This window comes from Anopheles arabiensis, chromosome 3 (assembly GCF_016920715.1).
Source record: "Anopheles arabiensis isolate DONGOLA chromosome 3, AaraD3, whole genome shotgun sequence".
Classification (NCBI taxonomy): domain Eukaryota; kingdom Metazoa; phylum Arthropoda; class Insecta; order Diptera; family Culicidae; genus Anopheles; species Anopheles arabiensis.
Genome location: NC_053518.1, coordinates 22,304,162 through 22,322,009, shown reverse-complemented (window position 1 = coordinate 22,322,009; position 17,848 = coordinate 22,304,162). Strand labels below are relative to the sequence as shown.

General features: G+C 43.3%; 1 protein-coding gene across 1 annotated transcript in view; it reads right to left on the bottom strand.

Moving 5' to 3' along the window:
• Positions 1-7,578, bottom strand: part of LOC120901406 (ras-related and estrogen-regulated growth inhibitor-like protein) — a 30,406-nt gene extending 22,828 nt beyond the window's left edge. Inside the window, exon 1 of the mRNA XM_040309323.1 lies at positions 6,667-7,578. The gene's annotated coding sequence lies outside the window, so the exon portion shown is untranslated. The remainder of the gene's footprint in view (positions 1-6,666) is intronic.
• Between the last annotated feature and the right edge of the window lie 10,270 nt (positions 7,579-17,848).

Genomic DNA, 17,848 nt, shown 5'->3' with positions numbered 1-17,848 from the left:
CCCAACCCTTGTACCGCCCTTCTGTAGTGACCATCGGGGCCATCAGGACTGAACCATGGGGCGTTTGTTTTGCTACCATTTCGACACAAACAACCAGTTCACGCCCGTCGCTGCGATACCTATGCGTGCTGCTGCTACTGCCATTGGAAAAACACGGCGATAAAATGGAAAACACTGAACTTTGTCGCAAAAGGGCTTTACGGGCGAAAACGGTTGATCAATGTGTGTGTGTGTGTGTGTCTGTGTCCTTCACCACCGCATTGGATGCGGATTCAGGTGCTCTAGATGTTGATCCGATAAAAGGTTTTATAGCTCTGGCCTAATTTCACTTTCGAGTGCACCCAGCCAGCTACCGGGCGAAGGCCAACCGGGGCCCATTCCTCATACCCTGTCCCTGTCCATTGCCTTCCCTTTTAGTCATCAAAATTAGAAGAAGAAAAAAAACTCCAGCGAGAGTGGTATATCATTGAGCTGACGATGGATGAAGCAAGATTTACTGTCCCCTTTTTTTAAGAGATGGATCAGTGGAAGCACCATTTGATGAGCTCGTTTTAGGGACGGTGGAATAGATCCATTCCTACATCAGTGCCGATGCCTGCGATATCATAAATTTCGCTTCTGCCCTCCTCCTGCATCAAACCTTTAATTGCATAACTGCACCGGCGAGAGCGGATGATGCGCTGCGGTTAGGGAAATTTTAAAGCTTGCAACCTTCAAGTCCAATCTTTGCTCACCGATCTGTTGTGTGTTTTCCATTTAGTTTTTCTTCTTCCTAGGATTCCCACTATTAGAGCACCGATGGCGACGATACATTAGCGGTGTGGGTACGGCGAATTATCGTAAAAATTCCGATGGCCTTGCTGCTACAGCCATGGCAGCTGTCGCCCGTCGTCCCGGGACGGAACAGCAATTAAGATGACAGACGCAGTCCTACACGTGGAACCTGCTCCAGATGTGCGCGTGCGAGATGGTGTGGGCCATTAGGTTTAGAAGAATCCCGCCCGACCCAAACCCTCAAAACCAATAAGTAGCGGTCGTGAGCAGGAGCCAAAGCAAACGACTCACCACATTCTGGGAAGTGGGCAGTTTTGCTTCGTGCCCACACGTGAGCAATTTATTGCGTGGAAACAATTGGTCGAAATTCATTGACAATGATCCGAACACGGGCAGACATGATTAACTGTCGCGTGAGGGATAGTATGCTCAGAAAGGCACACAATAACACATCTCGTACGAACGTCATGCTTGGGGCGTTCGGAGGAGAAAAAGTGTGAAGCGATCATGTTGGCGCTAGGTATGCTTACTCGCTCACGTGCGATATGAATGAAATCATTCTTAAACACATCTTGTATTGTTTTATTTCAACTTTAATTAGGAGCTGTTGATACAGAAGCAAATAATTTTTTACTGCTGACTAAAACAAATCATGAAACAAAAGGTACAGAAAGATACAAATACTTTAATATCAAGGAATATGAAAATATGTCAAAAATATATGGAAAAATGAATACTAAAGCACGATAAATTGTCTTCATAATTCACTGCAAAAGAATAAAAGTCATAATAATAGCCATAGGAAATGAGTGAATTATCAACAAACATTTATCATGTTTAAAACAATTCTTAATTTTTAGTCCAAAATTGTATCTTTTCACGACATTTTCTATAAGCTATGCATAAGATCACCCCACCTTATAAATTCAATAAAATCATAAACGCATTCTCATAAATAGTTTAAAATCAACAACAACAATCTAGACAAGGCAAGACAGCTCTAAAATCGAAGCTGCATGGAAATGATGTAACGCGATTGCTAAAGTGTACCTTACTGGGTTGGAAAATTGTTTCCAATTCTAAGAATCGGCAGCGTCACACTTCCCTGGAGGGCAAAAGGAATGTGCTCTTTAGCTGGTTTTTTATTTCATTTCCATCCCACAACTTTTTCCCACATTTTTCCATTGATTGAGAGGATTGTTTTCGCTTGAGTCAGCAGCAGCCAGATAAATATGCTCGAGAAAAAACATTTTCTACGGGCAGCAGATGTACTAAAAACAACAACAACTACATTCTCCAATAAACCACAACAGCGCTGCTTGATGATTTGCTTACCTCTTTGAATGAGTCCCACGATCGTTTGCAATCAGGAAGCGAACGTACGAGCTCAAAGAGAGAGAGCACTGTAATTACCCTGCATAAAAACAAAAGGTGGGCCCGTAATTTGGTGAGCGTAAACAAATACCCGCCGGTTCGATGAGTGAAACTAATATTTGGGCCAATTTTACGATGTTTACCAACACCAACCGTCCCGCGAACATCCAGAAAAGATATGAATGAATGGCTCATCGCCGCTTCCCCCTAACAAGCTGCTCTACCATGAGGTTGTTTTGGCCAAACTCAACAGTGCCCTAACTGTTTACGCGTGCAGCTCTCCACCTGGATCCACGCTTTTGCGACGTTGCTCCAGGGAAGAATTTTGCATATGCTCTTTCTCGGACAGAGCAGCCACACATTCCCACCAAAAGCAAATCACACAACAGTTGGAATGCGTGCGTGGGATCGATGCTAAAATCCAACTTTAGAACGGTGCGTCGATGTCTACCGTGTCCGGGAACACAGCACGTACATTCCCTCCTACCCAGGCGCTATTTATATATGCAAAAAGGAATTTATGAGCAGCGCATCAAAGCGAGACAACGCAGCATAGATGTTGCGTGCAGCGACGGTACAGTTGAAGAACGACCCGATCCTCATCATCATCATCATCACCATCACCATCGTCATCATCGTGTGCATCGGCACGTCGTCGGATGCGTCCCCAAACCCGGTGCAGCTCGCTACTTTCGAATGGCGTCCGCTTGTCGGTATTGGATTCGAAAATAGCATTCCCAAATCCCAAGACGTGCGTGTGCGTGTGGGATCGTATTGGAATGTTGAGGAACGTCTCTCTCTCTCTCTTTTTTCTTCCTACGCCCCGGGAACGGAATGCAGTCAAAATGCAGTCATGCTGCACACGTCCGTCCGTGAGGAAGTGCGTCCAATGGGGGGAAAGGTACGTTTCTACCTCGTTGGAGTTGCTTTCCGAGGACAGCAAAAGAGAGAGATCGGGGTCGGTCGTCTGATTAGGCTCCTACATAACAAACGCACACTCACACGCTGCCGCATGCGTGCATTTACGCGCCAAGCAATGTGACGAGCACTGTGTCGAGCGATCGTTTCGACCGCAAAACAAGGAGGAAATTCTCTACAATCTAGGCAAAGAATGTGTTTGTTACCTTTACCTCCACCGTCCTCCGACGAGGCGTCCCGCTGCAAGCAGCAAGAGCAAAAAGGTAGGGTTGTCAACCTTCGGGAATTAATTTAGGACTTGCTACCCACAATACCGCACGCAGTACGAGAAGAAGTGTGTTCGTCAATCAGCAACGGACAAATCGAACCGTTTGGTTTGAAGCTAGAGGGTACAGTAGCTCTTCAGCATTCCAACGCTGGGAGGGGACAGTATTGAACGTGCTTCAGACGTACAGCTTCTTTGTTTCGGGCGATCCTTTCGAGTTGGACTTGGTGGCATGAAGAAGGGTTAAAGCTGAAATTCGAGATGCTTCGTACGGCTGGAGGATTTGTTTCGTACGCGAACCGTTGCGAAGGGTCGGACACGAAGAATTGAAACCCTTGACAAGGGTTTGACTGATGTTGGCTGAGTGGATCCCACGTACAAGTGAATATTTAATCACTTTCTTTCTCTTCCACAACCGAACAACCGAAGGACAGAAGGATCGTTTTGCAATTAAATTAACTCGACACTGTATACAAGTATCGAACTTCATCATATCAGCGTTTTCCTTTGGAATTTGCTTCTTCTAACTCATAGAGCCAAGCCTTCCAATACTTTTGCTGGAATGTATCATACAGATTGGAATGTGTACATCTCTCTCACTCACCCCGTTTCATATGCTCTCGCTAGGGAAAGTAAATCAAACGCCCGAGTGCGAGAATACGGTCAGCTGAATTCTAGGTCGAAACGATAAATTCCAACCCGATAATGAGCCCCGCGGACCTGTACCGATCGAAACCGCAGCTGTGATGGGCATCCAACAGTGGGATTACTCAATCGCTCGGCCGTTGCGACGGCCGGTGGCGGCAGCAAACGGCGGCTTAAGCTGCTTGAAAAATATGTTTCCTCACTGTAAACCCTCGCTCCGAAAGGCGAGTCGAAAAACTACCCACCCACACCTCAATGCCCGTCCATCGCCCGCAACAGTCACGAACTTGCACACGCGTGTGTTTACAAACATTCCACTTGGACCGAAACCTAGTGGCGGCGGCTAGTGGTCAATCTTTCCAATCTTACTGCCCGGTGGAGACGCCCGGTCGGTTATGTGGTCTCGTTGGCGCACCACTGCGAAGGAATGTACATTTTCGCAATTATTATTTATCTAACGCGGCTTACAGATGAGGAGCGACCATTTACGTGACTCATAAATGCGTGTGTAGGTGTGTGTGTGTACACGCGAGTCTAAGCGCATCAGACATGCCGCCATACTTTAGCCGTTGCTTTGCGCGAGGAGCACGCATCTTTCGACCGACCGTATCGAGTTTCGTTGCGCACTACTTGTTGCGACAAACCGCACACACACGTGCCAAGGAACCCCCTTGCAAGAAACGCTAGGCCGATTGTGTGCACGCGCTTTTCGCCTCACTCAGACGTTGCCTAACCGCTCGGAAGATGGGAGCAAAGGGTGTTGCTTGGGAGGGATTTAGTTTGACGGGGGGTTTTCTTTTTTCAAAATTATGCAACGCAACAACCCGTTCAAGCAGCGACGCTTTACAATCGTCTAGCGAAACACCGAAACATTCATCATTACAAATCGTGATTGGCGCCGGCAGCACGCCAAGAGCTTAAATCACAATTTGAGTTTGAAGTGTTGCTTTAGCAGAAGCAAAACAAAAAAACCATTCATAGGCCCCATTTCAAGTCCCTTGATTTACTTGGAATTTGCCAATAAAGTGATGGGAGGGGGGGAGACTGCTGTCCACAGCTTTAAAATGATTAATTCCCTTTTTTGCCTCCGCATCGGTAGGAGACATCAAGAGAGTTTACAGGAAATGGAGGCGCCTGGTTGCAGGATGCCGTGGGCGTCCAACCGAAGGGGCTACGGAGGATGGAAAACAAATTAAAACAACAAAGCGGATCAGTTATGCTTGCTCGCAACCGGCCCCATGTTCGGTGCGCTTTTTCATGTTGATGGAGAAACAAAACCTACGGGTACCAACCAGCCAACCGCCACCCCCGAGCACCGAGCCGAGCCGAGAGAAGCTGTGAGAAGGAAGCAGATGTGCATCGGGCTGACCTTGACATTTGGCACAGCAGTAGTACCACACCAGCAGCCCAGTACGGAACGCTCTGGAATGTGTGTCGTTCTCGAACATTTGATACACGTGGGTCGGTAAGTACATGGCAACCCCGCATGTCCGGGAGGGTTCTCGGATGATGGAAGCGTGTATCGCTAACAATTCGGGTAAAAGATCCTTCTTGAAATTTAATACAGAATAAAAAACTACATAACCATGAAGTTTTATACCACCCAAGATCATCTAGAACTTGTGGTGCAATTGTTATTACGTAGAAACATTTAATTGCACCAGTCGACGAGCAGTTGTTGCCCATGATTTGTCTTCAAAATTCAATAATCCGGTCAAAGTTCTTTTTCAGCGTAATTGAACGGAATGGGTTTGTTCGCCAGCTTGCAACTGTAATAAATTAATAGATCTCCTACCTCACGTATGATGCAAACCATTCCATTTGCAGTTCAAAAATCGCATTCCGCTTGTGTGATGGGAACACTTTCCAACTGCACCTTGGAACCACTCGCGCAGCGGCGTACGGGATAAAGGTACGGATTACAGCCAATTACTATCCCACGTATACACACACACACGAGCTATTACTCGCTACGATTTTAATACAGCCCATCCATCAATGCCCTTCTCCCGCTGCCCATGTCCCAAGGGGAAAATTTCCTGTACACGAAAAGCGTGCGCACGCTAACTAATCATCTGCCCCATCATCCGGTCGATGGACGACGGGTACTGTGGGAGCGGTGTGATTTGTGTGGGTAAAATTTCATTCATTAGAATATGGTCGGTTTTTTTTGGGTGAACAGGATGAAAAACCCACACATCTTTCACTACATTTTTGATAGTCTCATTTGCATTTGATGAACTTTAAACTGTACTTACACCCTCGCTACTTGCTGCTTGGACAGTTTGGCACAGAACGTTCACACAAAAAATTGGGCACATATTTAGAGAGCTTTATGGGTGGGTGTTACAACAAATTGACCCAAATATCGGGTTGCCTCCCCCCTCAAATATGAAACCTTTTCTGTGCCAATTTCATGGTAAACGTAGGCACTTGTCATGAAAGGAGAGGGTAGAAAAAAAACTCATTTCATTCAATTTGGAGTGGACTGTGTTTGCCTTCCTCGAACTCTATCATTCACGTGCGCTACAAAACAGATCCTTTGCAAGGAAAACTGAGCTTTCAATGTCCCCCTTGTCGAGTGGCAGTGTAGTCGAGAACCTTTTCTCAAAATGGAGCAAAAAAAAAACCTCGCTCCCCACATATTCAAACAATCAAAACCCATGGCACTACTGCTACTGACTTCTTACCTCAGGTCGGTTTGGCAAAGTCTTTTGTTGCCTGATCTCCCGCTGCTGTGCTGAGCAGCAAGTCTTTGACACGGTCGTCAAGGTTTTCCTATTCACTGCACTGCCACAAAGGATTCGGGCTAATCACCTTCGGTTGCTTTAAGAATGCTGTCACTTTGCCGTCGAGCTCTGTTCGACTCGATTGACGCAATTGTTTCTTTAATATTTCACACAAAATGCACTAAATTGATTCCTTTTAACCTTAAAAAGGAAAATTAGCTCAGAATGTCCTTAAATCGTTTCAATTCGTCTTGACACCACTACCAACAGTCTTCACTGCACATTCTTCCGTTTTCTATTTTTTTGCTGAGGTTGCTTCTCCAATTGCTCTGACCACAACACACACACTTTTATCTGTTATCTTCTTTACACTTGCACACCCTCACACACTGCACTTATTTGTCGGGCCGAGATTTGCAACTGATAAGCACGGCAGCCACCAACCAGCGGAGCCTACTTGTTGCACGGTTGTAATTGACCGTTTTTTATTCCCACTTCACATTAGCGTTATGGTGTTGTTGCTGCTGTTACTAAATCGCAACAGTTGTGCTTTATAAACTCCAACTCACCCACCCACTCACTGTTGTGTTTCGTCCACTCTAGCCACGGATGCTGCAGTGCACGATTGCGATTACAACAACTGCTAATACACGACGCCGTAAACCGTACGCCAAAAAACCTGACGTCAGTGGTATCTGTGATGCTGGGTGCTTGTGTGCGTATCTGTGTGTCTGTGTTACGTTACTACAGACAGTACACGCGTTACACACAGAGGAAGCGTTTTAATACCTAACAGGGTAGACCGACCTTTTTTTGTTCGTGTGTCTTCTCTCGCTTTCGGTACTGCTCGGTACTGCACCGGGAAAACTATGCTGTTCGACTGAAGCCGGCACCCCGATGTGGACTCTCATTTATAGAAATCCGGTCGGTTGCCGGCGCCCGGCATCATCGGCGAGAGAGAAACAGTCAGGGAAATCCCACGCTCGGGAGACAGAGAGAGAGCGAGAGGTTTGTTATTGCATCGTGCTGGGAAGAGGAAAATTCCTGCGAGAGTTCATAACATATTTGAGAGCGAACGATAGACCCTCGCTCGTTTTATGGTACGTGCCATAATAACCGAGGAAACGTTTGTATGAGAAGTATCCGTATTATTTAATGTTTTTTCATAATTGTAATACGTTTCTTTTAAAGTTTTAAATAGATAAGATCGTAAAGAATATTTCTTTCAATAAAACTGCAAAATTGAAGTATTCTCATATATCTAAATCCAAATGCACAGATAACATCATACTAATCGGTTGAATCAAGTCGCTGATTGCGTCTTCTGCCAGTTGTGGACTAGTTTCTAATGGATTATTTAATAAAATACATTCATTATGATGAAGCTTGACTGATGAAGGTATTGGCTCAAAATATTGCTTAAAATCAACTTGATGCGTTACGTCCTACATCCTTCGTTCAGTTATTCCAAAACGCTTTATGGACTCATCACTCGTACAGACTACAAAGAGTCATCCCTACATTCCATCGCTATTACGCACCAATCACCCACAGTAGAGCCCTTTCTGACAGATTGTTTATCACGTTTTTTCAACACCCTGCACTGCCCCGTGGACTCTTCCACAGCTGTGGTGGAATTAGCTTAGGAATGCAACTCAACTGTTACAGTGCAACCCCGCCGAACAACAAACACACACACAGTCGTCAGAAAATCCGTTCTTCACCCAAAGACACCCGGTCCCGGCTTTACTGCACTCAAGATAAGGCCCCGGGCCAAGTGCCCGCGCGAAGACGATACGGCTCACGATCACGGCCGTCCCGTGCTGATATCCAAGATCTCTTATCTTGCTCGAACGCGTGCAAATGGAAAAACGCGGATCTTTAGATAAACAAGCAACCTTGACGCGAACGAGCGAACAAGCTACGGAGCGTCTGCTACGGAGAAGAACCATTTTCAGACAACAACAACAACAACAGCAACAGCAATAACTGTTAATATGCTATTCTGCGCCGATTGAGTTATCAAATTTGCGGCAAACACGGTTGTTGGGAAACCAAAAACTGATGTTTGCTGCGGACAGGAAGTGGAAGTCGTAACGCAAAATCGATCATAAAACGCTCTCTCTTAAACTCAAATACACAGATCATGCCGATGCCTGGTTTGTCCAGCACCAAAATTGTTTGCCCTATATGCTATATACATCTGGTATATTACAGGGTTTTCCAGGGGTTCTCATAGTTGTGGGACACTTCCTTGACTCTTGCTTATGGGATGTGAACTTCGTATGTTGGAAATTGGACTCTTTGGCACCGTTTTTGGACAGGCTCCTTAGAAATTCCTATTGGATTGGTTCAACAAGGGTTCTGTAGAGTCCAATCGTACTGGGGATAGTTCATTTCGCGTAAGAAAAAGTCAATAAAGTGTCAAATAGGTATGATAATTCCTGGAAAACCCTGCAAAGAGACACAGGCGCATAGTAACGAGCAATCGTTTCATTGAGGGATTAGTGTTTTGTTTTTTTTTTTGCAGAATCTTGGCACTGAACTTGAGCACGATCATTCAACTTGACCGAACCGGCAGCCGGGAGTGAATAGAAATTCGGTCAGCCTTTTAAGGCAACTGTTTGCGGATGTCTTGTTGATGGGGTGAACCATCTTATTGAAAGACAACTGGCATGCTTTCACCATCCTAATGAACCCTTTCCATCTCAACAAGAAAAGATGGATTAAGACATTTGATCCATTGTAATTTGTTTCTGTTTCCAGGTGCATGAACCTTTCATCCGATCAACGCTTAAACACGTCTGACAGTGTTCCAGCTTTCCGGGGTGTTTGGGGATGCTAATTTGCCTTGAACGGCCAACCTGGCTGTATGGTGAACCCGGTGCCAATAATTCACCATACAACCCCGCAAACAGCTCATTCACTCAAAGTCATCGTCGCTATTAGTGACCCATTACCGAAGGCACACATCATTACGCGGGTAGACGAAAGAACACGAGAGTGAGAACAACAACAAAAAACCCACCATCGAGCGGGAAAATTGAAAGAACATGGTTTGGGGTTGACTGCAAGCCACAATGCTGGGAAAACGATTGGAGGTGGAGGTAGCCATTGGTTCGGGTCAAGACATCGTCGAATTCAACGAACTTCCTCAATTTGAGTTTTCCCCCATTTTTCCCATTCCCGCTTTCTCCGGTGATTCGATTGTAGCCGCCGGGACTGGGCAAGAGTCACGTATCGGGGGTTCAAAACGTAAACAATCGGGGTCGACTACTTCCATCCCCGGTGAGTGGCCAGTAAGGTAGGCCCAGTAGCAAGTGTTTGGCTTTATTTTCACGACGGTGGTGTGGGGTAGGAGCAATGGGTAGGTTCAAGATGCTGGAAATGATCATATCCCCCTAGAAAGATTGTTGATTTTTGTAGCACATTTGGGTTTACGATGTACGAAGAATATCAAAAACTCGCTTTTTTGTTCACTCTTAAAGCGTTTCTTTGTACTCCTTGATAGAATCACTTCAAAATTATTTGATTAATTTTATTTTTTTTATGTATATGTTAATGTGATATCGATATAATTTATCATTTTAAAAATGAAACGAACGCAAGAGAATATTCACGACTTTCACCTCGTCAATAGGGTTTATTCATTCCAAGGGAGACACATCGTCAAATTGAGGTGAAATAGTAAAATCTATGGATTGAACCTCGAACTTCAATCGTTTTCTCTCTCCCGACAAGAACCGTAAACTTTCATAACATTCCCATACCGGTGGATAATGGCATTTTGAAAGATGATTTTCTTTTTGCTCCTCTACCGTTCGGTGAGGATGATTTCTTTTTTCTTTCCTTCTGTTCTGCATTTACTTCCTTATGCAGTACGGCAACACCTCATCCGTTGGGTGCAACGGGCAATAGCGCAAACAAACGCCCCAGATGCATCGGAATGTCTCGCGCAGAGGCGTCCGTGCTTTAAGCGAACATTCACCGGGAGCACCGAGTGTCAATTGGCGCTCTGGTCACTACATGTAATCCCCATAATCAGCCGGCGATGAAAGGAAGCAAAGGCAGTCAAGTCGCTGTAAATGATGTTTTGTATCCAACTTACCGAGATTACCGTACCCCAGCAATATGGAAAAAGGAAAACATCCGTTCAGCGTGCTTTTAGAAGCGAAAATACGAAATGGGAAGTTTACTTCGATTCGGTGTATGAATGTGTGGATGTAGAGCGATGAAAGTGAATCGTGCGTGAGAGCAAGATGAAAGGGCATGAACAGAATGGGCCATAGTTTACACAACGCTTGCCCTAGAAAACTATTAAAGTGGTTCGATCCGATTCTAACAGTCGATCAAGGTTGACCAAACAGGCAATTAACTTTTTGGCCCTAATTTCGTTCGATTAATGGGACACGGTGGTTTTGGAGAGGAAGGATATGGTATTAGGAGCTGGCCCCTTTAGCTAAGCAGAGCTAGAGGGCATCGGTTTAAGGGTCAACAGATTGTGCGCTCCGTTCCGTTCGCACCTCATTTCGATCGATCACCGAATGACCTTACGAATTCCACGTGGCAGATCGAACCCTCATATCGATGTAAACAGTCACCAGTTAATGGAGTGTATCCCTGAACTGGGTTACGCTAGATCGCTTGTCTGGTCACCGATGGTTGGCTGGAATATTTAAACGAAGCAGAAAGATTCGATAATACATGCGACACGTTCCACTCAAACCAAAACAGCGGCCCACTGTTTACAGAAAGCACATTTCTTTCGCTTCAATCCAAAAGCCAGCATTCCCATCAAGCACAGTATTATGTCAGTGACATTGAGGGGGGCGTTCGCCGCCGTCGGTGACTGTTGCTGAAGGGACTTGCTGCCTTGCCGTCTGCTGGTGGCATGTCGCGCGGTAAACTCTTTTGCTTCTGAGACGCACAGTTTCGGGTAGATGGATCCAGCAGCAGCAAACTCCTCTTAAACTGTCCTGCCGTGACAGCAAAAAAAACCCTTCCCCGGTGAGGGTCTTCACGTTGCTTAGCTCCAGTTGTTGTGCTGTAGCTGCTTCTTATGCTCGCACCAGACATCGCTTATGCCATGCTTCGAGAAGACGCGTGCTAAGCAAATTACGCCATAGGAAGCAATCAAGCAAAGAGAGCGAAGCGCTTACATCGGGCTTTTCCCGCGATGTGCGTACGGTTATGGTAGAGCTCCGGTACAGCTTCCGGTGCCAGGTTTGTGACCTTTTTCCAGACCCCTGTGACTTACGGAAGAATCTGTTACGGTGCGACCGGTTATCCTTGCGTGCAGTGATACGTTAAGCAACAGTGAGCAACCGTGAGAAAGTTGTTTGGAAACTTTTTTTCATCTTCGACCATGTGCTTATCGCTTCCCTTTTTGCTTCCATCCGAATGGCAAATGCCCTTTCCTGGTACCACTGGGCAGTACACTGGCTGGTCAGTACACTTTGTAGTGCTAATTATTTTCCCCACTTACCGAGCCAATGCGAGATTCGTGGAAAATTGTTCCTTGATCGTTTAATTAGCCCCATGCCGTGGGACGAAGAAACCATCGCCCTCGATCGTTAGCGAATGGCGACTCACTCCACTGCCCCATTCCAAATAGCTATAACTTTTAACTCTGCCTTCGCAACAAGTCCCTCATAATGGATTATGCGGATGAAAGTATAAATAGCGTGTATGGTATGCTCCGCTTTCACCATTCAACAGCCTGTTGGGATGGGGACAAGTTTTTCATCGTAAGAGTTACTTATGACTTTCTCGGGGAGAATGTTTAATCTTACCTTTTTCAGAAATTGTTAAAACCTAATGTATGCTCATAACTGGCATCGAATATATAATACATAGGTTTGAAATGGTCGCTCGAAAATTTTGTTTTGATGTTATGCTCCAGCAAAAATTACATGTTTACATGCATTGTGCGTAATTGGCAAACATTTTTGATGATGGTTATTCTTCTGTGGTGTAAGTATTTAATGGTGCTAAAACATAATCAAATGCAATTAAATGGCTTTTTATTCATTTGAAAACGTAACCTGAAACCTGTTTCGCTGGTAGGCATTCAAACGCTGCATCATGACGTTTCTGCATATGCTGAACAACGTCACATCACCCGTGCTGCGCGAATTGCATAATGTTAGGCGGAATATGGGAACAATCAGCACTAACATGAGTGCGGTGCGTAGAATAACACTTTTACAGTACGTAAATTAAGCAAGCAAGTTGTGTTCTATTTATAAAAAAAGACATAATTGTTTATTCTCTTTCTTGAGCAGTTGGAAATTATTTTTTTCTTCTTTGAAGCAATAAGTACATATTATTTATATACATACACTTTCAATTGCCAGTTTTTAAAAGTTTTACAATTTTTTATTGCCAATACATATCTCTACTACGTATGTAAGACGATTAAATTTGTATAGAACAGTTAGAAAAATTATATCCTCTTGTTTTCCTTATAACATAGTCACGTGAAATTATGCTCCAAGAATATTTTGCAATACTTTCAATTTTTGTTTACCATGGCGGCGTTTTCACCATCTATCGACGGGTGTGATATGTATATGAATCATTCTTATTACAATGTTTAAGCGATGTAAATAGCCAACATTATCTTGTCTACAACCATTACAAACATTTGATTTAGCTTGCTTTTTTCTGCTAAATATACAAGCGATTTGTATTTCATTTACTATTTCATACCGTAATTGATGAACTTTTTTGATGGATACTTATATCTACACACAAATTTGGAAAGTATATGGCTAAATTTATATTTATTGAACACAAAACTTAAACGGAAATACACCAAAACTACCTTCCATTATTATAATAGATATAAATAAATTTTTTTTCAATTATTATCAATTATAGCAGTCTTAACTTTTTTGCGGTTTTAACATTTAAAAAATTACGAGAGGCAAATAAAAAAAAACCTCGTAAAAAATAAAACTAAAACAACTTCAGTCTTTCCCCGAGTTACACGAATAATGCGTTCCAGGGACATTCGTGTAACTCAGATTTTCACATAAGTCGAATATCACGTTTTTCAGTCAAAACATGAAGGATAACAAGTTATGTATGATCAAATTTAATAATCTAATGGCCATTATTACATATTTTATACGATTCGTGCAGAACACTCGGTTGTTTCTGTTAGTTTAGTGATTTCAATCTTTTAGCAAAACTGCAATTTATTTTGCATTTGTCAATTGTTGGAGGAAATTGTACTAATTTGATGTATGAATTGTCAAAAACAAAAAATCGCGTACCTCGAATTCGCTTAACTTGAGTGTCACGTAACTCGAGGAAAGACTGCATTTCATACCATCATTTATTCTACTTAAAGAAAAACTGTGTCTGGTAAGTTCATAGTAATATTCTAGTGAATTTGTGAATCTTAATCTAATGACTTGAACAAATTTGTTTATCCTTATTTAAATAATAATTTAAAAAAATGGGTCATATGACCCATTTTATACAAGCTAGTGCAACACCTTGAGTTGTCTCGAGACAAAAAAAGCGTCCCTATACTTCTACCGCACCCTTAATGTAATCGTTCGGTATCGATAGTCTCGTCCCCACGGGGATGCTAAGCAATATCGAAGCCCAGCAGTGCGGAAAAACACACATTCGCTCAAGCGACGGTAAACCACACAAGCCCATCACCCCTCCGCCTAACAGTATGCAATCGCTGCTGCAGCTTAGCAGTGGGGGAAAACTTTTCACCACTCCAAAGCACCCAAGCTGCATCCCCGCCTGTGCTGGTTTTTTTATTTCCTTGCTCCCCTTTTCTGCTGTGGCACCACACTTGCACGGCAGGACAGCCGCCAATCCCTTGACTGCATTTCCGATCAATTAACACAGTTTCCTTGAACTACATTACATAAGCGTTACCTTTTGCTTCCACTTGTTGCGTTGCGGGACATACGGCATAAGGCAAAAGGCCATCCCTGCCATGCGTTCGGTGTCTTGTATCGAGTTTTGCCACGCGCTAAACTTCTCCACCCTTTGCGCCCGCCGTGCCTCCCATATGTCGCCAAACCCCTTCGTTGAGATCACATCGATCAAAGTGGACCGCTACGCTTCTACGCTACGGAGCTTATTGGTTACGATTTTACCTATCGGGCTTCTGCATCAGCTTCCACACGCAACCTCTCGCTGCCGTAGCGGACAAGCACAAATAAGGATTAGTTTCAGCGCCAATTTCTCATTACGTGGCACACGGACCTGTAAATCGCCTTGCTCGTGCCAGTGGGATCCTTTAATCTACCGTGCCCTATTCACCTTTTCTTTTGGATTTTTAGTCTTCCTCACTCTCCCTCTCTCTCTAGATTCTATCAGCTAAACGGCCGTTTAATGTGATGGCAATTTGTTGGCTCTCCTTCAGTGTATTGCGTGTGCTTGGAATCAGCTGTAACATGGCGCGATTATTCATTCTTCTTCTATAGATGAGTGTTGAGCCAGATAATGCAGACTGCTTCTTCGTACGCTTCTTGGCGATTGGGATCGTAAAATCATTTTCGCGATGGCGGCAGCCCGCTTTGTTGCGGCGATTCCACCATCAACCACCGGTCACGAGACGTTCGCGCGGGTGCGAATGCAAAGAAAAAGGTCAACCATCGCTTATCAGTGTGTACCCGGCCGCCCGCCGGCCGGACAGTTTGTTGTTTCAATTTTGAGCGAAAAGCACGATCGACGTGCGTCATTCGATCGAGTACGATCGTGGCCCGCTGGAAACTGGGACGAAACTGCCGTTTTCTTTTTGGTCCCAGGAATACACGCTCACACGCTCACAGACTCACTATCAGCTGTTGGGCGGTTGGTTTGGTTGTAATATTGAAATTTATTGCCTGAACTGTTTGTGCCACCCGGCCCGGTAATTGCCAAAAGAGTGATTAAAATGAGGCTTTTCTGGCTATCTATTAATTTAAAGCTGTTTTTGGGGTTTCGTTTCGGTCTAACCGTTCTTTAGAAATAATGAACTTGAAAGGGAAATTGTAAAAAAGAAAATAGAAATATTTTAATTATTTACAAATGCTTTTATTTACATCATGATTTACAACCATTTTTATTCTATTTCTTCGATAAATTAAGATTACATTTTGCAGCCTCTTTGAAGAAGAAGTTATCAAATGATGTCAGTAGCATTCAATGGAATAAATACACGACTGTATCTTCCACCTATACCTCAACTATAGCTAACAATAATTAAGAAGTAAGCTTATCATTCCCACACCCCTGTCCATTATGAAAATGTACTTCACATTTTCTTTCCTCCCCCAAACACAATGCTATCAACTCATCCCGGAACGGAGGCTTTGCGAACGACACACGTGCACATATGCGGCTACGATAAGACACCCACCGAGATACCGAGTACCGCCGTCGATCAAATCGACTATCCCCTCTTGTCAGTCCATGCTTTCCTGTCAATCATCATAACGCGCATGGAGGCGTATTTCTCTAGCGATTCGTCCTCCGCGGCACTGCTCACAGAACAAGCGCGCCCGCAACGAACCGAATAACTCAATTAATGGTGGCATCCACCTACTCTTATCTAGGGCTGCAAGCATATCATCTTTAAAGCGGGGAGTAGGCATGATGAAGCTTCAGCACTATCGAGGATGGCATGTGTATTGGCCTTGTCTTCCCCGTTCAATGCGTTCTGACGATCGGAGATAGCAACTAGTGCTGAGCCCACTGCTAATGCATGCCACGGTTTGTGATAAGCTGCGATACGGTGGAGGATGCTTTATATCTTGATGGACCGCCGAAGGTGAGCCGTATGCTGCTATCTGTTTGCATTCAAATGAAGCGAAGGGCGGGTTGTCAATTGCAGTTCAGTATTTATTGGCTGTTGTTTCCTGTTTCACGGTGAAATTTGAAATGAAGAGAACATGTATAGGATGTCCTGTGGGGAACATCGAATGATTGAATGCATTGCTGGAAGAAAGGTAGGTCAGTACGAATGTTTGTTTGTAGAGTTGAGATAAAGCATGTGAGTTTTATGATATCACCTGTTGCTTTTGTTCAACTTTATTGGGTTGTCATGATGGTTCAATAAAAAATAAATTGAAGAACATATTTATGGAGTAGCAAAGAATGCAGAACAAGGTCACACTTCACTAGTAAAGTAAATTGATTTTTTATTTCTCATAAGTACGGCACAGTTACACATAATATATAATCAATAGTTTAATAGTTATTAGAGTAATTAAATCAGCAACATTGAAAGTAACTCTTTCTTTTTTAGAACTTTAACAAAGTATACATGCAAATTTACAATATTTTAAATTATTAAATCGAAACTATTCAATTAAACAAAAAATAATCGAACCTGACAACACGTGTACAGTCGTTTCCCCTTGTTACGCGACACTCGAGCTAAGCGAATTTTTAAATTTAACAGTTCATGTGTTAAATCGGTACAATTTTCTCAAACAATTGTTGGGTAAACGTACCTATAGTGATGTTAGTACCAACTGTGGAGGTATTGGACTAAAATGCGTCTCATACGATAAGTTAACAGTAGTTAAGTTATTTACGATAGTGTGAAATGTTCTCTAGCCTTTTACACAGGATTTAAAAATGAAATTGGGCCATTCCGTTTCTTAGAGACCGAAAAATCCATGATTTTGTGAAAGATTTCAACATTTTTCCAAAATCCTCAGGATTTTATAACGATACTCATATTTTTGTTAACGTTCTAAATGACCACAAAACAACGCAATTATTAGTTTTTTAACATAATTTTTATCAAATGATATTGTTTTATTCAAATTCATTAGCTTTTGACCTTATTTACGTATTTTTAAGTGTTTTATACGATAGTGCCATTATAGGTACACCAAACAGGCATGTTCCTATAGTGGTCCTAGTTCTAAAATCAATAAAAACAGGTAATTTTAGATTGTTTTTCGACGACACTTTTCACATGTCTTACTGTTTTCATTAAAATAAGCTACAAAAGTGAGTTTTCTGTAAGTAATTTATCAAACAAAGGCCAAAATTCGCTTATTTAGCGGAGTGAAAAATTGATTTCAAATCAAGCGAACTCTTCTGGGTATTGATTGACGACAGGTGTTATTCAGTACTTTACTCAATATTTTCATCAACCAAATTCATACATTTT